The sequence below is a fragment of the Pongo pygmaeus genome, chromosome 3, assembly GCF_028885625.2.
Source record: "Pongo pygmaeus isolate AG05252 chromosome 3, NHGRI_mPonPyg2-v2.0_pri, whole genome shotgun sequence".
NCBI lineage: Eukaryota > Metazoa > Chordata > Mammalia > Primates > Hominidae > Pongo > Pongo pygmaeus.
In genome coordinates this window covers 164,235,050-164,259,029 of record NC_072376.2, presented here as the reverse complement: position 1 = coordinate 164,259,029, position 23,980 = coordinate 164,235,050, and the positions used below count along the sequence as shown (strand labels likewise).

General features: G+C 41.1%; 1 protein-coding gene and 1 pseudogene across 20 annotated transcripts in view; one reads left to right on the top strand and one right to left on the bottom strand.

The window, feature by feature from the left end:
• Window positions 1-23,980, top strand: part of SH3D19 (SH3 domain containing 19) — a 204,034-nt gene that overhangs the window by 8,591 nt on the left and 171,463 nt on the right. The gene's annotated exons all lie outside the window — the stretch shown is intronic.
• Window positions 17,315-17,410, bottom strand: LOC129035939 (U6 spliceosomal RNA; annotated as a pseudogene).

Sequence of the window (23,980 nt, the reverse complement as noted above, 5' to 3'; positions counted from 1 at the left end):
AAAAAGAAGGTAAATCTGCAGTGTCATCATTTAATAATGAAATGTGGTTGCTTTTCTTTGGAGTTCATGTATCTCTTGGAAATATCTTAATTCTAGAGGACTCTCAAAGACTGAGGCTAGTTCTTCCTTTGGTATTTCTTAAGCCATATGAATTACTTTAACATGGCCTGGTAATAACGCTCGGCTTTTCTTTTCTGTTTCTTTCTTTTTTTTTTTTTTTAAGTCAGAGTCTCGCTCTGTCGCCTAGGCTGGAGTGCAGTGGTGCGATCTCGGCTCACTGCAACCTCTGCCTCCTGGGTTCAAGCAATTCTCCTGCCTCGGCCTCCCAAGGAGCTGGGACTACAGGCACATGCCACCATGCCTGGCTAATTTTTTTTTTTTTTGTATTTTTATTAGAGACAGGGTTTCACCATATTGGCCAGGTTGTTCTTGAACTCCTGACCTCATGACCTGCCCACCTTGGCGTCCCCAAGTGCTGGGATTACAGGCATGAGCCACTGCACCCAGCCCATCTTTTCTTTTCTTTTTTTTTTTTTTTTTAAGATAGAGTCTCGCTCTGTTGCCCAGGCTGGAGTGCAGTGGCACAATCTCAGCTCACTACAACCTCCACCTCCCAGGTTCAAGCAATTCTCCTGCCTCAGCCTCCCAAGTAGTCTCAGCCTCTCAAGTAGCTGGGATTACAGGTGCCTGCGACCACGTTGGCTGATTTTTGTATTGTTAGTAGAGACAGGGTTTTGCTGAGTTGGCCTGGCTGGTCTCGAACTCCTGACCTCAGGTGATATGCCTGCCTCAGCTTCCCATAGTGCTGGGATTATAGGTGTGAGCCACTACGCCTAGCCAACGTTCAGCTTTTCTTTATTGTCCACTGAAAGCTCATTATTGTGACATAAGCAATTATATTCGAAGTGATTTCAGCAAATCAGAGGTGAGTTGATCATCCTATGACCTATTTTTAAGCAGAGTGCATCCCTTCATTCTGTTTTCTTTCCTTCTCTGACACTATTCATCCAGCGGTTCTATAACTTCACTGGCATATTATATTCTGAGGACAACATATTCACTGTTTTCCCTTAGGTCATTTCAGCTTTTCATCCAATGGTGCTTAGAGACTAAGCCTTTGAACACTTGGTTCTAATCCCATCTGTCAATTAGTTTTGTAGCATCCAGCAATTTATAGCATCTTTCTGGGCCTTAGCTTTTGGTGTATTAATTGAAAGGATGAGGCTTCCAACTTTACATTTTATGACATTAGGAGATGAGCAGAAAAATAACTTCCGACATAGTTTACAGAAGTTTGCCCATGTACTAAGTTAGATCTTGGAGAGTTTCTCCCGGGTTCCTTGTGAACTGCTCCACTGGTGCGGGAGAAGCCAAAGGGGCAAAGCTCAAGACGGTGTCTCCCTGGCAAGGGCAGTTACATTGGCATAAGTTGTCTAGCATAACTTGTCATGCAGACCCCTTTTCAAGATAGCAGCTTCATTCACTGATAATGTGGCAGTGTTCCCCTTCATCAGTGGAAGACATGGGATGTGTTCTAGGGGGAATTTATAGTACTTGACATGTGTATGAGGGAAATTCTGCTATCAATTAAGTACAAGAGGAAAATACGTGTCAGGTAGTTTCAGGGCATAGGGCAGGGTAAAGGTTGAGGAGGAAGCTTTGATAGCTTGACACAGGGCAGGAAGGAGAAGGCTCTGGCAGAGGCCTGGCCCCCTTGTTTAGAAGCAGCTGGAACGAGTCCTTGCTCCTCAGCAGCTGTTAGCCTCACCTTCAGGAACTGTAAGCTTGTCCTTGTGGTGGGGATGGGCTCATGGGGGTGAGGGTAGGAGCTGTGGACCATTCTTTTTTTTTCTTTTTAAAAATAAAATTTGTTCCAAGTTATACCAAGGGAAAAAAAATTTGTTCCAAGTTATACCAAGGGAAAAATTGAATTAAGAAAAAAATAAATTAAAAAAATTAATGTTTTTAAGAATATTTTTTGAGTTACAGAAAAATTGTGAAGATAGTTACGAAGAGCTCCCATATACCCCATACCCTGATTATTAGCATCTTAGTATGGTAGATTCATCACAATTAATGAACTAATATTGATATATGATTAAACTCCATGCTTGATTCAGATTCCTGTAGTTTTTGCTTAATGTCCTTTTTTGTGTTGCCGTATCCCATATAGTAGACTGTATTACATTTAGTTGTCATGTCTCCTGAGGCTCCCCTTGGCTATGACAGTTTCTCAGATTTTCCTTGTTTTTGATGACCCTGACAGTTTTGAAGAGTACTGGTCACATTTTTGTATGTTGTTCCCCTGTTGAGATTAGGCTGATGTTTTTCTCATGATCAGACTGGCTTACGGGTGTTTGAGAGGAAGATCACAGAGGTAAAGTGCCATTTTTATCACAATTCAAGGGTATATATTATTATCATGACTTTTCTATTGATACTGACCTTGATTACCTGGCAGAGGTAGTGTTTGTGAAGTTTCTCTGCTCTAAAGTTACTCTTTTTGGCATTGGCGTCCACTCTTCCGCCCCAACTGCAAGACCCCATTGCAGTAGTCCTTCAGAAGAAATTTTTTTTAAAAGTTAAGCCTTTTTTCTCTCTTTCCATACTGTAAAAAGTGAAGGAAGTCACTATGGAGTAGGAGTTATGCTACACTTAAGGAGTAAAGAATTACGCTATACCTCTTTCAGGGTAGAGTATCTACATACTTTTTTAGGAATTATTTTGCATGAGAGAGACCTTTTTTTTTGTAGAAATGGGGTCTTGCTATGTTGTTCAGGCTGGACTCAGACTCCTGGGCTCAAGGGATCTTCTTGCCTCTGCCTCCCGAGTAGATGGGATTACAGCCACACACCACTGCGCCAGCCTAAATTCTTTAATACTCCCTTAGTTTGTTTGGTCTCTCCAAAGATCTGATTAGGGTTGTCTCTAGGCCCCACTTGTTGGAGAATGTAAGCTCAATTTCTCCATCCTAATTCTGTCCAAAATATCTGATCTGTGTGGCTGTCTGGGAGATAATTTCATTGTATAATTAGAAAGGAAAGGCATGGAATACATTTGTCTGATTGAGGTGACCTATGACTAAGACTCATTTACACTAGAGTCCTCTGTCAGCAGGTACAAATGACTAATATAAATTCCTTTCCAATTTTGGAAATGGAGGGGAAGTTAGAGTAGGAAAGGAATTTGGAAAAGCACTGGGCTAAGATAATCAAATAAAAAGTTAATATTTATTGTGCACTGGGTGTCGAGACAATTCCAGTTGTTTTCAGTGTGTTTTTCTCATTTAGTCCTGGTACCAATCCTACGCAATAGGTGTGATCGTTTCCTTCATTTAACAGATGAGGAACCTGAGGCCTAGAAATGGTGAATAATCTCCTCAAGGTCACACAGCAAGGGAGTGACAGAATAGGATTCTGTAGCATGGACTCCTGGTTGCCTCCTTTTTCATCATTTCCTCCTTTTTTGGTCAATGGAACCCCTGTATTTCTGGATGTGGCAATGTACCCACCTATGAAGCTACTTCTTCCAGCCTGTTACTGAGATACAAGTAAAAGTTGTTGAATGGGGTTGCCAGGAAAGTTCTTTAAAGGGGGTTCACTCAACTGCACAGAATACCCTTTTCCCCTTACCATCTTCCTCCCACCTCCTACCAGGAACAAGGCTGTGTAGCTCACAGCAGCCACTCTGGGCCATGAGGTTACTTTGAGGTTGGAACCGAAGCACTGAGAATAGCGGAGCAGAAAAATAGATGGCCCTGCAGTCCCTGCTGATGATAGAGTCACCACATGGGTTTTGATTGCCTGCCTCCTCCTTTATTTAGAAGGAAGGAATAAGAAACTCTGCTTTGTTTAAGCCACTGTTATCATAGGCCTCAACTGGCAGCTGAAGGCAGTTCCTAACTGATAGATTCTAACTTGATCTTATTGTTTCCCTCCTCTTACCACCAAGCTGTAATACATTTTGTTATAATGAAGTTACCGTAAGATACCTAGATTCTTGTTGCTATTTTGTACTTTACTGTAGTGTGACCTTGGACACGTTGGTTAGGTTTTATGAGGCCCCCGCTCCACCGTTTTTTTACATCTTTGGAATAGGAATTATTCATGCTCTAACTACTCTGCAGGCTCATTATGGGGAACATGCTTGTAAACTCAGGTGTTCATCTGTGATGTGTAGTTTTTGAAGTGGTAGTGGCCATCCTTGGGCAAGTGGAAGGGTACCAAAATGGAAGCCTTTAGAATCTGAATATAGTTTTCTGGTTTTGTTATTTTGCCTAGTGCCAACTTCATTCAGAATAAATAAATAGAAGCTGTGAAGGGAGGTGATGTTGTCCCTGCTCTGATGCATTTGAGCAGATTAACAATTGCATTGCTGATGAGCCCTAGAATGCATGCCGGGGCTGCTGCATGGGACTGAGAGTTCATTTGTTTTCAATATGGCTGCCTTCATTATACTGGAGCTTTGTTTCCAGAAGATACATTAATCAAGGAATCATTATACTGGATGATAGTTAACCGCTTTTTCTCTGAGAGCTGGCCAAGAACAAAGGGCTCAGAAGAAAATGTTTGTACAAGATGTGGAGAATTAGTTTTTCTGGCAATAAATGTCACCATTTCCAAATAGTCCTTTGAAACTAGTGCAGAGGTGTTCACATAACACTCGAAGGCCCCCAGCATAGGGTCACCCATGTAAATGATCCTGTCTTATCTTGCCATCATACCCTTTGTTTCTTCATTCCTTCACAAGGATTCCCCTCAACATACAGGCTAGCTCAGTGGAGACTACTGGAGCTACCTGGAGATTACAAGGTAGATTCGTTACTCTCAGTGAAAGTGTTAACTATTGCCAGTGGAGAGTGCATCTGGAAGTGGGATTCATTTGGAATAAGGAATGTTATTGCAGGTTTTAAAATGTGCACAGCCTGGGCAACAAAGCAAGACCCCGACTTTATAAAAAATAAAATAAATTAGCTGGGTGCAGTGGTGTGTGCCTGTAGTCCCAGCTACTCAGGAGGCTGAGGGAGGAGGATCGCTTGAGCCCAGGTGTTTGAGGCTGCAGTGAGTCATGATTGCACCACTGCACTCCAGCCTGGGTGACAGAGTGAGACCTTATCTCTAAAATAAATAAATAAATAAAATATAGACTTCTATTTGAATATTACTCTTAATTAGATGCTTAATAATGTGACATTCCTTTGTATCACAAGTAACACTTTATCTCTCACCTTGTTCCTCTCCTATTTCTCCTTCATAGAAAGTTTTATGAGGTATTCAACTTTATAACGTGGTTTGGTATTTCTTACACCTCTGTAGCAATGGGAACTCTAAAGAGTGCTTTTCAGACTTTGTTCTGCCTACAGATCACCTGGAGATCTTGTTCAAATGCAGATATGATGTAGTAGGTTTTGAGTAGAGCTGAGACTGCATTTTTTTTTTTTTTTTTTTGAGACAGTCTCGCTCATTGCCGAGGCTGGAGTGCAGTGACATGATCCCAGCTCAGTGCAGCCTCCACCTCCCAGGGTCAAGCGATTCCCATACCTCAGCCTCCCAAGTAGCTGGGATTACAGGCGCTTACCGCCACACCCGGCTAATTTATTTATTTATTTATTTATTTGAGATGGAGTCTCGCTCTGTCGCCCAGGCTGGAGTGCAGTGGCACAATCTCGGCTCACTGCAACCTCCGCCTCCCGGGTTCACGCCATTCTCCTGCCTCAGCCTCCCCAGTACCTGGGACTACAGGTGCCTGCCACCATGCCCGGCTAACTTTTTTGTATTTTTAGTAGAGACGGGGTTCTTCCATGTTGGCCAGGCTGATCCCAAACTCCTGACCTGATGTGATCTGCTCACCTGGGCCTCCCAAAGTGCCGGGATTACAGGTCTGAGCCACCACACCTGGCCAACTCTGCATTTCTAACAAGGTCCTGGTGATGCTGCTGCTAGTGGTCCCTGGGCCACATTTTGAGCAACAAGGCCCTCAGTTATCTCTACTGTAGGGCCAGGCTTCTCAACTCTTGGCAGGACATCAGAATCAACCTTGAAACTTTAAAGAAGACATGTGCTCATGACCCCACCCTCAGATTTCCAGATTCATTACTTCCCGAGTAGTTGCTGAGGAACTGGATTTTTAAAGTTATATGTAAAGTGAGAATCACTGCCTTAGTATCCTATTTAAAAATATGACGTTGATTGGTTTCAGTGTGATTTGTTATAATTTGAACTGTTACGTTTCTCCATCTTAAGTAATTCATGTTGTGATAACTTTTATTCAAACAGAATACGCAGAATCCACCATGCATTTTTCTTTTTTCCCCCTTTTTCAGCTTTGTGGAGGTATAATTCACTAATGAAAATTGAATATATTCAAGATGTACAGTAACATGATGTTTTTATATATGTATACATTGTGAAAAAATTACCACAATCAAGCTAATTAAAGGATCCATCACCTCACATAGCTACTTTTTTTTTTGTTTCTTATAGTGAGAATACTTAAGTTCTCTCATAGCAAATTTCAAATATAATACATTATTATTAATTATAGTCACCAAGCGATATACTTGGTCTCCAGAACTTATTCATCTTATGACTAAAAGTTTAGACTTTTGAATAATACCTCCCCATTTCCCCTACCCTCACAACTCCTGGTAACCACCCTTCTGCTCTCTGGTTCTTTTATTTTTGAGACAGGGTCTCACTCTGTTGCCCAGGCCATAATGCAGTGGTGCAATCACGGCTCACTGAAGCCTTGACCTCCCGGGCTCAAATGGTCTTCCCACCTCAGCCTCCTGAGTAGCTGGGACTGCAGGGACATGCCCTGCTAATTTTTTATTTTAAAAAATTTTTTGTAGAGATAGGGTCTTGCTCTTTTGCCCAGGCCGGCCTCGAATTCCTGATCCCAAGTGATCCTCCCGCTTTGGCCTCCCAAAGTGCTGAGATTACAGGTGTGAGCCACTATGCCCAGCCTATTCGGTGCTTCCATGAGTTTGACTTTTTTAGATTCCACGTACAAGTGAGATCATGCAGTATTAGTCTTTCTGTGTCTGGCTTATTTCACTTAGCATAATGTCCTCCAGGTTCATCCATGTGGTCGCAAGTGGCAGGATTTCCTCCTTTTTTTTCTCTAAACAGGGTCTTGCTGTGTCACCCAGGCTGGAGTGCAGTGGCATGATCATGGCTCATTGCATCCTTGACCTCCTGGGCTGAAGTGATACTACTATCTCAGCATCTCAAGAAGATGGGACTACAGGTGCTCACCACCATGCCAAGCTAATTATTATTATAATAATTTTTTTGTAGAGATGCTGTCTCACTGTGTTGCCCAGTCTGGATTTCCTTCTTTTTAAAGGCTGAATAAAATTCCACTGTGTGTGTATAGATATATACATGTATATGTGCGTGTATACACACACACCACATTTTGTTTATTCATTCGTCATCAGACTTAGGTTGTTTATGTATCTTGGCTATTGTGAATAATGCTGCAGTGAACATGGGAGTGCAGATATCTCTTTGAGATAGCAATTTATTGGCCAGGCATGGTGAATCATACCTGTAATCCCAGCACTTTTGGGAGGCCGAGGTGGGTGGATCGCTTGAGATCAGGAGTTCGACACCAGCCTGGTCAACATGGTGAAACCCCGTCTCTACTAAAAATACAAAAATTAGCCAGGTGTTGTGGTGTGCACCTGTAGTTCCAGCTACTCAGCAGGCCAAGGCATGAGAATCACTTGAACCCGGGAGGTGGAGGTTGCAGTGAGCTGAGATCCCAGTACTGCACTCCAGCCTGGGCAACAGAGCGGGAGTCTTAAAAAAAAAAAAAGAGAGAGAGTGAATTATTTCCTTTGGATATATATCCAGAAGTGGCATTGCTGAATGGTAGTTCTATTTTTAATTTTTTTGAGGAACCTCCGTACTGTTTTCCATAATGGCTATACCAATGCACCCATCAACAACATATAAGAGTTCACTTTTCTTCATATCCTTGCCAACACATATCTTTTGATTTTTTTTTCTTTGTTTGGTGCAACAGGGTCTTGCTGTGTTGTCCAGGCTGGAGTGTGGTGGTGTGATCATAGCTCACTGCAGCCTTAAACCACTGGGCTCAAGCAATCCTCTTGCTTCAGCCTCCCGAGTAGCTGGAACTACAGGTGTGCACCACCAGTAATTTTTCTTTTCTTTTCTTTTTTTTTTTGTAAAGACAGAATTTCGCTGTGTTAACCAGGCTGGTCTCGAACTCCTGGCCTCAAGTTATCCTCCTGCCTTAGCCTCCCAAAGTGCTGGGATTACAGGCGTGAGCCACTGTGCTCAGCTGACTTTCTTTTTGAGACAGGGTCTGCTCTGTCACCCAGGCTGGAGTGCAGCAGTGTCATCTCTGCTCACTATAGCCTTGACCTCCTAGGCTCAAGAAATCCTCCCACCTCAGCCTTCCAGGTAGCTGGGACTACAGGTATGTGCCACCATACCCAGCTAATTTTTAAATTTTTAGTGTGTTGCCCAGGCTGGCCTAGAACTTCTGGGCTCAAGTGATCCTCCTGCCTCAGCCTCCCAAAGTGCTGGGATTACAGGAGTGAGCCATCATGCCCAGCCTCTGGCTTTTTGATAATATCCATCCTAACAGGTGTGAGATGATATCTAATTGTGGTTTTGATTTACATTTCCCTGATGGTTAGTAATGAGTACCTTTTCATGTACCCACTGGGCATTTGTACACCTTCTTTGAAAAAACATCTATTCAGATCTTTTGCCCGTTTTAAAATCTGGGGTTTCTTTTGCTATTAATACGATTTCCTAATATATTTTGGATATTAACCTCTTATCAGATATATGGTTTGCAAATATTTTCTCCAGTTCCATGGGTTTCCTTTTATTGTTTCCTTTGTTTGAAGAAACTTTTTAGTCCCGCCCTGAATTTTATACATGGATTTTAGTCAATTCCTGTATTGTTTTATAGTCTAAGTAGGCTCCACATAAAGACGGTGTAGTGAGTTATCGTTGAAGTAACTGGAAAGCACTGTATGTGTTCATTATGTTCTTTCAGCTTGCAAGAAATGGGCATGCTCACCTTAGCTGATGGAGGCTTATTGGAAGGATATACTTGTAAGTTGAAAGACATGGAAAATATGGCCGGGCACGGTGGCTCATGCCTGTTATCCCAGTACTTTGGGACGCCAAGGCGGGTGAATCACTTGAGGTCAGGAGTTCAAGACCAGCCTGGCCAACATGGCGAAACCCCATCTCTACTAAAGATACAAAAATTAGTTGGGCATGGTGGTGTGCACCTGTAATCCCAGCTACTCGAGAGGGTGAAGCATGAGAATTGCTTGAACCCAGGAGGTGGGGGCTGCAGTAAGCCAAGACTGCGCCACTGCACTCTAGTCCCGGTGGGTGACAGAGCAAGACGTCTAAAAAAAAAAAAGAAAAAAGAAAGATGCAGGAAGCAGTTTCAGAAGGTATTTGAAAATGAGAGTAACTCTAAAAAACTGACAGCAAATAGCTACTCTGGAGAACATTTTTTAATAAGTTGGAATGACTTTGTTTCTCCTTATGATTAGTGACACTACAGTTTATTGATGTCTGCTTCCATGGCTTCTAAGGTACTAAATAATTGGCTGTCTTTTGTTTTTCTCACAGTCAGCCTCCCCAAGAAAGAGGCTCTACGTAGGTTGATCAGCCACAGTTCTGCACAGGATGGCCTTTTGCAGCAGGGTTCTTATGCCCATTTACCTTGGAGGTGTATGGCAAACCCATAGAGAGCTGCCTTTTCAGACCCATCCCAGGTCCCTTTGGGGCAAGATGGCAGAGTCTTGTGGTACCCACATGGCTCACCTAGAAATGCCTGCAATTGCTTTTGTCTGATGGGACCTGGGGCCTGTGGGGGGTACCTTAATGTTTCTCAGAATGGAAAGAGGGTAAAGTTGGTAGGCTCCAGGAATAAACTGACCACTCTGACTTTCAGCAATGTGAGATTCCTGAGGGAAGAGGCTTACTTTGTTCATATCCCTCATAACTCAGAACAGTGCTTGACACGTGTGCTCAGTACATAGCTGTCAAATAGGACAGTCTTGAGTTTTTTAAAAGATGTTTTAGGCTGGGCATGGTGGCTTATGCTTGTAATCCCAGCACTTTGGGAGGCCAAGGTGGGTGGATCACTTGAGGTCAGGAGTTCAAGACCAGCCTGGCCAACATGGTGAAACCCCATCTGTACAAAAATTAGCTGGGTGTGGTGGCCCGTGCCTGTAATCCCAGCTATTCGGGAGGCTGAGGCAGGAAAATCACTTGAACCTGGGAGGTGGAGGTTGCAGTGAGATCGCACCATTGCACTCCAGCCTGGGCAGTAACAGCAAAACACTGTCTAAAAAAATAATAATAAAATAAATAAAGATGGTTTAATGTAGTCTTTATTTTTAGTTCGATTACATTTCATTCTAACTGGAACTCTTACGTACACAAGATTGGAAGGCAAATCCCTCCTCTGCTCATGGCTAACCCTGTGGAGGGGAAACCACGCATGCTAATAGGCAAAACTTCACGTTTTCCTGTTTCTTTGTTAGTCCTGAGCGCTTTAGATGTTTGCCATTTGGTGTCAATACAACTGACCCAGGCTTTGGGCTGCTGCACAGTTCATGGATGTCAAATCCAGGCCCAAAGGCCTTCCTAACTATACTCAGAGACAGCAAAGGGGCCTCGCAAGGCCTCGAACTCCTGAACGTGATGCCCTTCCTCAGGCTCTGCGGGCACACACCTGCCTGGGCTCACGAGGGCTGCGCCACCTTGGGTCCTGATTAATTTGGATTTTGAAACTTAAATTTAGATTTGGATATTTGGCCAAAGAAGGCTCATGTTCAGGTAAGGAGGGAGACACTAAAAAGATAGAAGTCATCATTAGGAGTGATTGCAGCAGCTGCTGCTTTTTAAAACCCCAAACCCTGAAAATTGTAAGGAATGATGCGGGAAAGTGGATGATAAAGATATTTGAGAAGGAATCTACTGGGTTAGTGACACGGGATGCAGGGCCTCAACATGAGGGACAAGTCCAGTGTTGCTGACGTTTCATGAGTTGGAAAAAGGTGGTTACCATTTGACAGCCTCTTCAGGAAAGGGACAGTGACACTGAACATTTAGTATTAAACCTTCATTACAGCGTGTTTGCTATTAGTGTTAAATTTAATGATGAGTACTTACGTAGCATTTAGAACAAACCTTTCAATAGCTCCTTGAGCACATGGGTTTTGCGAGCACATGGGTTTTGCAAACCTTGTAGAATGTAATTTGGTATTGCTCACCTCATAGGTTTCCAATGAATGTTTAATGAAGTTCATGAAGAATTGGGGTTTTAATTCCAATATTCTTTTTTCCCTTCTGTTTTAGTTGAGTCTCCAGCTTTCTTACTTATTCCTGTAGTATACTTTTTAAAAAAGTACCAACTTTTTAGCATATCTGAATAAAATATTCATCAATCATTTATTTATACTAAATATATGTCAGGAACTCCTGTAATTCTCCTAACAATCCTGGAAGGCAGGTTCTTTTGTCATCCTGTTCTTAAAATGAGAAAAATGACGTAAAGAGAAGTTAAATGCAGCTGAGATTTGAATCCCTGTAGTCTTTTCTTCTTTAATTTTTAAATGTACATACAGTAAAATTGGCTTCTTTTTGGTGAACAGTTGTATGAATTTTATTACACATGTAGTTTCTTGTGGCAACTACCATAGTCACCATACAGAACAGTTCCATCACCTGGAAATTCCCTGTGCTACCTTTGTAGTCAGACCTTCTCTACACGCCTTTCCACTGGCAACCAATGAGCTGCTCCCTGTCTCTATAATTTTGCCTTTCCTAGAATATTAAATAAATGAATTCATAAAGTATTAATATATAACCTCTGAGTCTGGCTTCTTTTACTCAGGAGAATTCCTTGGACATTCATTCATTTTGTTACTATATCAATAGTTTGATCCGTTTTACTGCTGAGTAGTAGTCTATCTGTGAGTGTACCAGTTTGTTTATGCTGATACACAATACCCTGATGAAGGATATTTAGATTGTTTTCAGTGTTTGATGATTATGAATAAGCTGCTATAAACATTTGTGTACAGGTTTGCTGGGTCATATGGTAAATTTACATTTAACTTCATAATAAATTTCCAAACTGTTTTCCAGAGTGGCTATCCTGTTATGTGTTATCACCAGCAATGTATGAGAGTTCTCATTGTTCTGCATTCTCACCAGCACTTGAGTCTGCTAGATTTTTCTAGTTTTTGTTTATTTGTTTGTTTTTAGCCATTTTAATAGAGGTATAGTGATATTTCATTGTAATTTTAATTTGCATTTTCCTCTTGGCTAATGATATTGACCATCTATTCATATGGTTAATTGCTATCCATATGTCATCTTTGGGGAAGAATGTTCAAATCTTTGCACATTTAAAAATTGGGTTGTTTAAGTATGTTCAAAGAGCTAAAGACACTGTTAAATAGAATAAAAAGATAAGCTACAGACTAGGAGAAAATATTTTCAAATCATATATCCAACAAAAGATTTGAATGTAGAATACATAAAGAGCTCCCCAAACAATAATACAGAAGTATAAAGTCTTTGTCTAGTAAATCCAGCATCTGGGCTTCCTCAGAAAGAACAGTTTGTATTGATTACTTTTTTTTCTGTGTATGGGCCATAGTTTTTATTTCTTTGCATACCTTGTATTTACAAGTTGAAAACTGAACATTTTGAATATTACAGTGTAACAGCTCTGGAAATCAGATTCTTCCCTTCCCAGGGTTTGTTATTGCTGCTTGTTATGGTTGTTGTTGTTTGTTTAGTGACTTCTCTGAACTAATTTTGTAAATCCTATATTCTTTGTCATGCATGACACTGAAGTTTCAGTTTCATTAGCTTAGTGGTCAGCTAGTGATTGGACAGAGGTTTTTGTTTTGTTTTGTTTTATGCCTAGAACCAAAAAGAACCTCCCAGCTTATGCAGATGGGCTCTGTTGTGTTTTGACACACCTTCAGTACTCAGACAGGCAGTTTACAACTCTGCTTTGCCTTTACTTCTTTGTGCATATTCTGACAGTCAGCCAGAGGTGGCAGCTTAGGGCCTTCTCAGGTCTTTTCTGAGCATATGCCCATCCTGGTAATACAGTTGGCCTTCTAGATTCCCAGGAATATGTGGGAGCTATTCGAAGCCTGTATTCCTCAAACCATCTCATTCTCTAGCCTATCTTCCCAACCTTTTTGGTTAGCTTATTGTTTGCCCCAACTGTTATCCTCGTGCAGCAGCAACTAATATATTTATTTGCTTGTCAATGTTTTCAGCAAGTGCCCTCTAGCTAGCCACTTTTGCACTGATAGTTCCAAATGAGGTAAGGTAAAAGAAAGTTTTCTCCAGGGAGAAACCAGACAGTTCAAGACAAATTATTACAGTTCTGTGCGAATAAGTTTCGTTTTGCTCCCTCTGGTCCTGATATTGGTACCAGGAATGCAGGCCAACATTTTTAAGGTTCCCACTGAGCTGGGAAGAGGGAAGGGACCAGGGTAAGTTAAAAATGCCACAAAGCTCAATATTCTAACCAAAATCCAGCTAGTTTTTCTGGATTCAGTGTTTCATTAGTTGCTACAAGCTTTTGGTTAGTTTCTAGAGTTCTGAAAAGTTGATTCTGCCAGTTTCTATCAGGTTTTTATTGCTTTTATGGAGGGATAGACTTTTGGAGGTCTTAACTCTGCCGTTTTTTCTGATGTCACTCAGATATGTCAAATATGGCTTAAAGAAAAAAACTGATTAAGATAATCAGAGCTGGGTTGGGTAGTATGTGCCTCTAGTCCCAGCTACTCAGGATGCTGAAGTGGGAAGATTGCTTGAGCCTACGAGTTGCCAGCCTGGGCAACAAAGCGAGACTCTATCTCTTAAAAAAAAAAAAAAAATCTGTTTTTATGAGTAAACCAGCCCAAGTTTAAAAAAAAAAAAAAAATGAGAGGGCGAGAGAAGGTAGGGATACTCTTAATCCATTTTTAAGTTTTTCTGTGTTCTACAGTAGCATTATCAAGGTGTTTTTATAAAGCGGAGCCTCACTTAGCTGGTTACAGTGCTGGGCTCAAACCCCTCGTTCAGGCCCTGAATGGGCAGCTTGCTTTTCTCATTTCTAGGCCATATACCACCCCAATCCCCTTTGTTACTTTTCAAAACATGATATCCAAGGGATATCTGGCCAGGGGAACTCTATATTCCTCTTTGTTGTTAAAGTGGCTCAGAGGAAGTAGCTTTACTGCACCGTTCTGAACAAATCAGTCTTGTTAAAAAATAATGTATGGCTAATACTCTGGGGAGTGGAATCGAGGAGGGCCTGGAGTGTGTCACTTTATACTTCTGTATTAGTTACTTACAATGAATGTTTATTACTTTCAAAATTAAAGAAAAATAAATTTAAAATACTGTGAGAAATAATTGGCTGCTGGTCCAGTATATTTCTTGCTCATACTATGGTATTTCTTAAAAATCTATTTTTCCCTAAAATGAATTACTGTAATGATCATAGCAAATGCCATCTTGTTAATAAAAGAAATGATTTATAAACTATTCAAGAAAATGGTGGTTGGAAGGAGTATATAATTGTGTTTCCTCTGAAGATCATTTTTCAAAACACTGGCTAATTTATCATTTCTTTACCTGTTTGGTCTCATGACATTTACTTCTTTTCATGAAAGCTATAATCACTCGAAAAGCAAATCCTCGTTTATAACCAAACTGTTGAAAGCTGTTTAACATAATCAAAACCTATCTTTAGCATTCCCTCCTTTATTTATTGTGTGTATTTCATCTCCATCTTGTGACCCAGTAGAACCTGTTCTAGAGGACTAGATTCAGAAGACATGCATTCTTTTTTTTCTTTTTTTTTTTTTTTTTATACTTTAAGTTCTGGGGTACATGTGCACAACATGCAGGTTTGTTATATATGTGTACATGTGCCATGTTGGTGTGCTGCACCCGTTAACTCGTCATTTACATTAGGTATATCTCCTAATGCTATCCCTCCCCCCTTCCCCCACCCCACGACAGGCCCCGGTGTGTGACGTTCCCCTCCCTGTGTCCAAGTGTTCTCATTGTTCAATTCCCATCTGTGAACATGCGGTATTTGGTTTTCAGAAGACATGCATTCTAATGCTCAACCTCCCACTAGCCCGCTGTATGACCTTGATTTAATCTCTCAGATTCTTCATTGACAGTATGAAAGATTTAGACCCAGAGCCCAGGCTCACTGACTGTTTTTGTGAATAAAGTTTTATTGTCTATAGCCGCTTTTTCCTACATCTGCAGAGTTGAGTCATTGCAACAAAGTCCATGTGGTCTGCAAGCCTAAAATACTTACTATCTCACTCTTTACAGAAAAAGTTTGCTAACTCCTATCAAGTTTCTTTTCAGGTTCAAAATTCTTTGTTCTAGTTTTGGAATACTTGGGCCAACTATTTTTTTCATCAGGTTTCTTCTTAGCAAATCACCAGAAAAATTTGACTTGAAGAGGGGAAACACCAATAAGTCATACATTCTTATTTGTTAGACACCAATACCTGTCATATTTTGTTGTTAATGCTGTGGTTACAAACAACCTCTAGAGCTCAGTATCGTGTAACAGTTATATTCAACTGGTGAGATGTAGCTCAGCCTCACCTGTGGTGCTCATTCTGGGATCCTGGCTGAAGGAGCAATCCCAATCTGGGAAAAAGATAGCAAAGCATGTACCAGTGTTTATCACGATGCTCAGAAGTGGCATGTATCACTTCTACTCCCTTCTTTGGTTAACCTGACATTAATGGTGTGGGGGTTCTGCAAGTTACATGGTACCTTGAGTGGCTGGATAATCTTTACACAGAGGGCAGTGAATCATTGGGAACAACAAAGTCATCTACCACAGCCTTCTTAAGGGCTTGCTAGTTTTAGCAGACCAAAACTCATGGCAAAAAACTTGGTTTTGGACCTCTTTGTATGTTATTCTTCATAAACTCCTTGCAAATAATAGTCACTAGAAATTAGCCCAGGGAGCTTTTGGAATATATTGTAGTTCTCTCAGTTTGCTTATTTAATGCCCAATGTAAGAATGTAATGTGCCTTTGGGTTTCCTTTTTATAGAGTCTTGATGTCTTTAACTTATTGTATTGGTCCATTCTCACCCTGTTATACAGAAATAACTGAAACTGGGTAATTTCTTTTAAAAAGAGGTTTAATTGGTTCATGATTCTGAAGGCTGTACAGGAAGCATGGCTGGGGAGGCCTCAGGGAGGTTTCAATCATGGCAGAAGGTGAAGTTGGGAATCAGGCACATCTTCACATGGCCAGAGCAAGAGGAAGAGAGAGAGCGGGGAGTGCCACACACCTTTAAAACAAGCAGATCTCTGGCCAGGCGCGGTGGCTGATGCTTGTAATCCCAGCACTTTGGGAGGCTGAGGTGGGTGGATCACCTGAGGTTGGGAGTTGGTGACGAGCCTGACCAACATGGAGAAATCCTGTCTCTACTAAAAATACAAAATTAGCCGGGTGTGGTGGCACATGTCTGTAATCCCAGCTACTCGGGAGGCTGAGGCAGGAGAATTGCTTGAACCTGGGAGGTGGAGGTTGTGGTGAACCGAGATTGCGCCATTGCACTCCAGCCTGGGCAACAAGAGCAAAACTCTGTCTCAAATAAATAAATAAATAAATAAATAAATAAAAACAAGCAGATCTCATGAGAACTCTGTTGTGAGAACAGCCCCAATGGGGGATGGTGTTAAACCATGGAGAAGCTACTCCCATGATCCAATCACCCCCCATCAGGCCCCATTTCCAACTTGAGGATTACAATTTGACATGAGATTTGGGTGGGGACACAGATCCAAACCATATTACTTACATTTCTTACCTCTAATCTATTTCTCTGCCAAGGTTCTATATCTCATTGAATGACAGACACCACAAGTTGCCCAAGCCAGAAAGCTGGGTGAAGTACTTAACTTCTTCCCTCACCACAATTGCCTACATAGAGTCAGTCAATTACGAGATTCTATTAAATCTATCTCTGATGTAGGTCCTGATTCTGTCTACTTGTCTCCATCTTCATTGCCACTGTCCTGTTCCAGGTACCTCTGGCTGTTTGCAACAGACTTGAAACTGGCCATTCTGTGTCCTGACTTGTTTCTCTAATCCATTCTCTATACAACTACCAAAGCAATTTTTATAAAACACAAACTGATCATGTTATTTCCCTGAATTAGAACATTTCAGTGGTTTGTACATTATACCCCTGCCTAAAAGCTCAAATTTCTTAACATGGCCATACACCTTAAAAAAAAAAAATGGAATGCTTGATGAATTTGCACGTCACCCTTGCCATGCTAATCTCGGTATCTTTCCAACTTTAGTATATGTGTTGGTGACGTGAGCACATGGCCATACTACCTTTTGTTCCCTTTATTTTTTTTAGTATTCCTAGTTCTGTCCATTTACACTCAGCTTACATGGCTTTAAAAATATAATCTTCTAGAAATTTTTTCCCTAGAGCATATTTTATGAGTTCAGTATTTGCTAAATGTTTTTTCATTTGTAGAGACTCAAACACTTGATTTAAAACAAATTGTGCAAAGCTGATATGTATAGTATCACGCATAGTCCAATGCACAGTGCTCCCATCCTACTGCTCTATAGGTTGTTCCTTCTCAGAAGGGCTTACCATTGGGCTGTAAAGAAAGCTAGGTTGACTTTTTTTTTTTTTTTTGAGATAGAGTTTCACTCTTGTTGCCCAGGCTGGAGTGCAATAGCATGATGTCGGCTCACCGCAACCTCCGCCTCCTGGGTTCAAGCAATTCTCCTGCCCCAGCCTCCCAAGTAGCTGGGATTACAGGCATGTGCCACCACACCTGGCTAATTTTGTGTTTTTAGTAGACATAGGGTTTCTCCATGTTGGTCAGGCTGGTCTCGAACTCCCAACCTTAGGTGATCTGCCCGCCTCGGCCTCCCAAAGTGCTAGGATTACAGGCATGAGCCACCACACCCGGCCAACATTGGTTTTATTTCTTTCCCTGCAACCTGTTTTTAGAAGTTTAAAATAGGCCTATTTTGGAACTAGTTGTTTATTGGACCTCTTTAAATGGGTTAACATATTTTTCCTTGTATGACACTTAGCAGCCTCTGGATAAAAAGAATGTGAGACGCAAGTGCATTTTTTTTTCTTGTTTATGGTACTGTCTCCTTGAGGTCTTTCATATTAGCCCTCTGTTCCAGAAATAAAAATAACTTCATTGAACTCATAAGGGAATAGGAGATTTGTCCTAAAATCCAAATACTTGGCTTTGAAGATGCTACAGTGATTTTAATTTTTTTTTTTTTTTTTCTTGAGACGGAGTTTCACTCTTGTTGCCCAGGCTGGAGTGCAGTGGCGCAATCTCAGCTCACTGCAACCTCCGCCTCCCAGGTTCAAGTGATTCTCCTGTCTCAGCCTTCCCAGTAGCTGGGATTACAGGCATGCGCCGCCACGCCAGGCTAATTTTGTATTTTTAGTGGAGACGGGGTTTCTCCTTGTTGGTCAGGCTGGTCTCGAACTCCCGACCTCAGGTGATCCACCTGCCTTGGCCTCCCAAAGTGCTGGGATTACAGGCGTGAGCCACTGCGCCCAGGCATGATTTTAATTTTTTAAGGCCACAATGTTTTCATTATTTAAAATGTGTTGATACAGATTTCTTTGATCAACCAATTGCTATTTTTTGTTTTTATCTAACCTAGTAATATGGAATTTTTAATAAAATTAATCAAATCTCTGAACTCTGAAGCTTTGCAGTAGTTGCAACCACAGCTTTCTGTTACCATAAACTAATTTTAAAAAGCAAGCTTAATTTTAACAAACAAGATTTTAAACATTTAAAAAGGAATCAGTGGCATATTGACCATGACCAAATCCTTAAGTATGAGAAGAAAGGTTAGAGGGTGATAGTGAGGAACACTACGGTTATGTGGGGGATTTGAACTTTTTATGTAAGGTATTTCTGTGACATTTTGTTTTTTGTTTTAATAAGTAGAAGTGGAAAAAAGGTTTTTAAGTTTTTTGAAGTGAAACAATATTCAGTTTCTTCCTCCGTAGGGAGGCAGCAGTCTTACTGAGGTTAGAATAGGCTGCTTTGTGATTATATATAATGTTGTGGGAGTTCTATGAATATAGGGAATTCTTGAACATCTTGAAATTATATGAAAAAATATTGTAAATGTGCGTGAGTGCTTTCTTGGATGCAGTGTTAAAGGTGATGTGGAGAAGAGGGTCCATGATTCAAACAGATTCTTATGCTTTTATTTCTCTAGTCCTGCCCTCTCTTCTGAACTCTAGACTGCCTATTCAGCATCTTTACTTGGATATCTAATAGGCCTCTCAAATCTAAAATGTCTGCATTTAGTTTCCTATTGCTGTTATAACAAATTAGCTACAAATTTAGTGGCTTAAAACAACATGAATTTGGCTGGGCGCGGTGGCTCACACCTGTAATCCCAGCACTTTGGGAGGCTGAGGCGGGAGGATCACGAGATCAGGAGATTGAGACCATCCTAGCCAACATGCTGAAACCTCCTCTCTACTAAAAATACAAAAATTAGTTGGGCATGGTGGCAGGCACCTGTAGTCCCAGCTACTCGGGAGGCTGAGGCAGGAGAATCTCTTGAACCCGGGAGGCAGAGGTTGCAGCGTGCCGAGCTACACTCCAGCCTGGCGACAGAACGAGACTCCGTCTCAAAAAAAAAAAAAAGAATTTATTATTCTGTAATTCTGGAGATCTAAAGTCTGAAATCAGTTTCACTGAGCTAAAATCAAGGTACTGGCAGGGCTGCATTCCATCTGTAGACTCTAGGGGAGAATCCCATTTTTGCGTTTTCTAGTTCCTAGAGGTTACCTGTATTGCCTGGCTCATGGCCCCTTGCTCTATCTTCAAAGCCAACAGTGTAGCATCTTCATTCCTCTCTTCTGTCTGCTTCCATCCTTCTGTCTTCTGCATACTCTCATTAGTATCCCTGACCCTGATCCTCCTATCTTACTCTTATAAGAAGCCATGCGATTGATTACAGTGGTCCCACCGGATAATACAGATAATGTCCCCATCTCAGGATACCTAATCATATGTGCAAAATCCCCTTTAATACGTGTAGTAACATATTCACAGATTCTGGGGATTAGGACATGGACATCCTTAGAGGGGCTATTGTTTAGCCCACTATTTGATTTCTTTGCTTGGCAAATCTATTCTTCCTCTAGCCTTTCTCATTTTATTTAATGGTACAACATTCTCAGGCCAGTAACCTATGGTCATTCTTGATTTCTCTTTGTCTTTATTTTTTCCTTCTACCATCTACATCCAATTCATTAAATTACATCCAAATCCAAACAATATGTTATCTTGCTTCCACTACCCAACTGTCTCTAGATTTGTCTTCTTCTCACTAATTTTCACTAAAAGCAGAGTAGCATTAGCATTCTGGAGCCATAGGCCCTCATCCTATCCTATTCTTTTCACTCCTTGGTGTTCAGAGATAATTATAGTACAAGGCTATGTGGGCTAAGTTTCATAAGAATGGCACACATAGTGCCACAGGACTAGATTCCAATTACTTTATCCAACTACATGAAGATAGAAAGTGAAGGCTTACAGAGTAGTAGACAGTGGAGAGAATTTAGGTTGGTTGAGGATAATTATCCTGGAAGGCAAATAGAATTTCCATTAAAGATTTCTATCTTTTTTATTCTTCAGACAGTGAATGTTTCTTCTCAATTATTAATAGCAGAGAATACATTAATCTGATTTCTGATTATTTTGAATGACTCCTCCCCTTCCTCCGTTTCCTGAAGCAATGTATTTTAAAAAGTTCTCAGGGAGCTGATTTCTAGTGTGTGGATAAACTATACGCAGTTGGGCGGGGAGAATGAAGTGAAACATCTGAAAAGATAAAACATTCACTGTCGAAATAATATCAAAATATAGCTATGACATTTTATTATTCTGAATCCTTTTTCTGTAATGTCCTCGCATTTTTGGGGTAACATTACAGTTTAGTGGAATATGGCAAAAAAAATGGGTCATTACTTGAACTAGTCTTTTGTAAAAAGATCTGGAAATCACTAAATTTACAAATCTTCCCACGTTTAGAAAAAAAATTGCTCATAGGATTTTTAGCAACCTTTATTTGTTAAAATCTCACCTTAATTAAAATTCCTCAAGATGTGTGAAATGAAAATTAAAGCATATTAAAATCAGATATTCCACAGAATAAAATATTCTGCAAATTTATATTCATTTTTAAGGCAGAAATGCTGTATTGAGCCCCTTAAAAGTAAAGATGTCCCTATTATTTCCTCATTTGTGGTGTTACTGATTAAATTAGTTACCAGTAAATACTTAATAATTTTGTTTTGTGAATGCAAATGTTTATTGTGTATTTATTTATTTATTTATTTTCTGCAGGGGACAGGCTCTAAGTGTACACTGGGTGGCCCCCTGCCAACTCCGAGTGGCTCCCTCCCCCACACAAATGTTTATTGATCTTTTTCCCTCCAGTAATGTGTTACCAGGTGCTGTATCTCATGTTTGGGGTTGAACTTTTCATTTTATGTCTTAGCAATTGAAACAAAATGTATATAGGTAGTTTGAGCTTTTCTTTGAAACAGAATCACAGAAATTGTTTAGATCTGTGAAGAGCCCTAAATATATTACAAATGAGGAATTATTTGTATACTTTAAGCAGGAGAGAAACTCCCTGTTTATGTTTTAAAAATAGCTTCAATGAGTTACAAATCGCATACCATACAGTTTACCTATTCCCTGTTAATTTTTTAAAATTCTCTTTTTTTACCTATTACTCTTAAAAACCATTTTCTTTCTTTCTTTCTTTCTTTTTTTTTTTGAGACAGAGCCTTGCTCTGTCACCAGGCTGGAGTTCAGTGGTACGATCTCGACTCACTGCAACTTCCGCCTCCTGGGTTCAAGTGATTCCCCTGCCTCAGCCTCCTGAATAGCTGGGACTACAGGCGCATGCCATCATGCCTGGCTAAATTTTTGTGTTTTAGTAGAGACAGGGTTTCACTGTGTTGGCCAGGATGGTCTTGATCTCCTGACCTCGTGATCTGCCCGCCTCAGCCTCCCAAAGTGCTGGGATTATAGGCGTAAGCCACCGCACCCGGCCTAAAAACCATTTTCTAGGGTTCTTTTAATGTGTTTTTTAGATATTCACTGCCTCCTTTTCTAATCAGTGGGCAGAAATAAGTGGGTTGAGGTGTCAAAAGAAAGATATTCCAGGTGTAGAGGGCAGAGGAAATAAAGCCTTGAGGTGGAAATGGGATGAAGACATGAGAACACTTGTCTGGATAAGAAGAAGAAAACAAACAGGAAGTGAGTTAGCTGTTTTGGTGATGAATTCCGAAGTCAAAGGTAAGAAACTTGGGCTGTACCTTTCTCAAGTCACTTGGTAAATGGGGCCTTACTCTAAGGACAGTGCAGATAAAGAATAGGGGACGATAAGACAGCCCATAGCCTCATGTGGAAACTCACTGATATTCAGGATACAGCAGTCCTTGTTTCACTCAGCTCTACTTCAGTGCCTTGGTGTCTGATTCCTTCTCTCTGCTTTTTGTTCTGACTCTGCTACCATCTGACTGCCCTCTTTGCCATCCTGGCCCCCTCCTGGCCTCTGCATATTCCCATGAGCAGTGGTGCGGGATTCTCTACTCTTCTGTTCTTTCATCATTCCCTTGCTCTCACTTCACCAGTGGCTTCTCATGTCACTGAGAATGAAATTCAGAGTCCTTACTGAGGCCTAGTAGCTTCTGCAGGACCTGGCCCCCCCTGCTCCCTTTCTTTCTGGTCTCAGTTCATACGCCTTTCCACCTTTGCTCACAGTGTCCCAGCCACATTGACCGGCCTGTTCTTCCTCACACCCCCCTAACCTCAGAACCTTTGTACTCGCTGTTTACTCGACCGCACCTTCTCTCCTTCATTTAGTCCATGCTTCCCTCGTTTGTTTAGGCCTGTATCAAATGTCACCTCCTCAGAGAACCCTCCCTGACCACCCTGTCTAAGGTGGGATTTCCCATCCTGATACTCTTATCTGCTTCTTCTATTTTATTATCAGGCTTTCTTGTACATGACATTATTATAATATGAATTTATTTTGCATTTGGTTATTGCCTGTCTTCCACTGCAACATAAACTACTTGAAGCCCAGCTTGATTTGTTGTATTTACTGTAGTGTCCTCCATGCCTAGAATGGTACCTGGTACATGGTGGGCACTTAATACTGTTGAATGCACGTAGACATACTATATGACTGACATTTGGACTTCTCCAGAGGAGGGTCTGTTGTGTTGTCCAATACTGAGTGCATCTGTTGGGTAAGATGCTGGGCTAACTGCCGCACCACCCCCTGGGCAACTGTTATGTTAGGTGCCTACCCTTGGTGCATCCACCCAGTAGTGATGAAGATAGTGAGATCATATGTCCTATTCTCTTGATATTCCTTTCTTTGCACTTGCATGGCCTGGTCTCTCAAAAACCTTTAAGTTTCAACTCCTTGTTGATGAGAAAAATGTTGCCAGATCCTATGCTGTGGAACAGTTACTTCCAATTTCAAACTAAACAGTGAGAGGAATGATAGGAAGTAATATTTTGGCTTTCTTGATCTTTATGTCCCCTTGCTGTGTCATCCTGGCCCACATACTTGTGTGCTTTCTCTTTGTTCCTCTCTGGTTCTTGATTATAGTCTCTTTTCTCTTTGCAGTCTGTCTTTGCCCCTCCTTTCTTTCTCTCTTTTTCTTTCCTCTCAGCTGCCATTTTGCTTTGCCCTCTGCATCATTCCAGATCCTGTTTAGCTTGAGTTCTTGCCTCTGAGAAATCTTTCAATTTACCTACTTTGTATAATGTTTTCCATCCTTTGTTCTGTATGGCTGGAGAGGCCTGAGGAAGATAATTGCATTGGAACATTCTTTTCGTCCT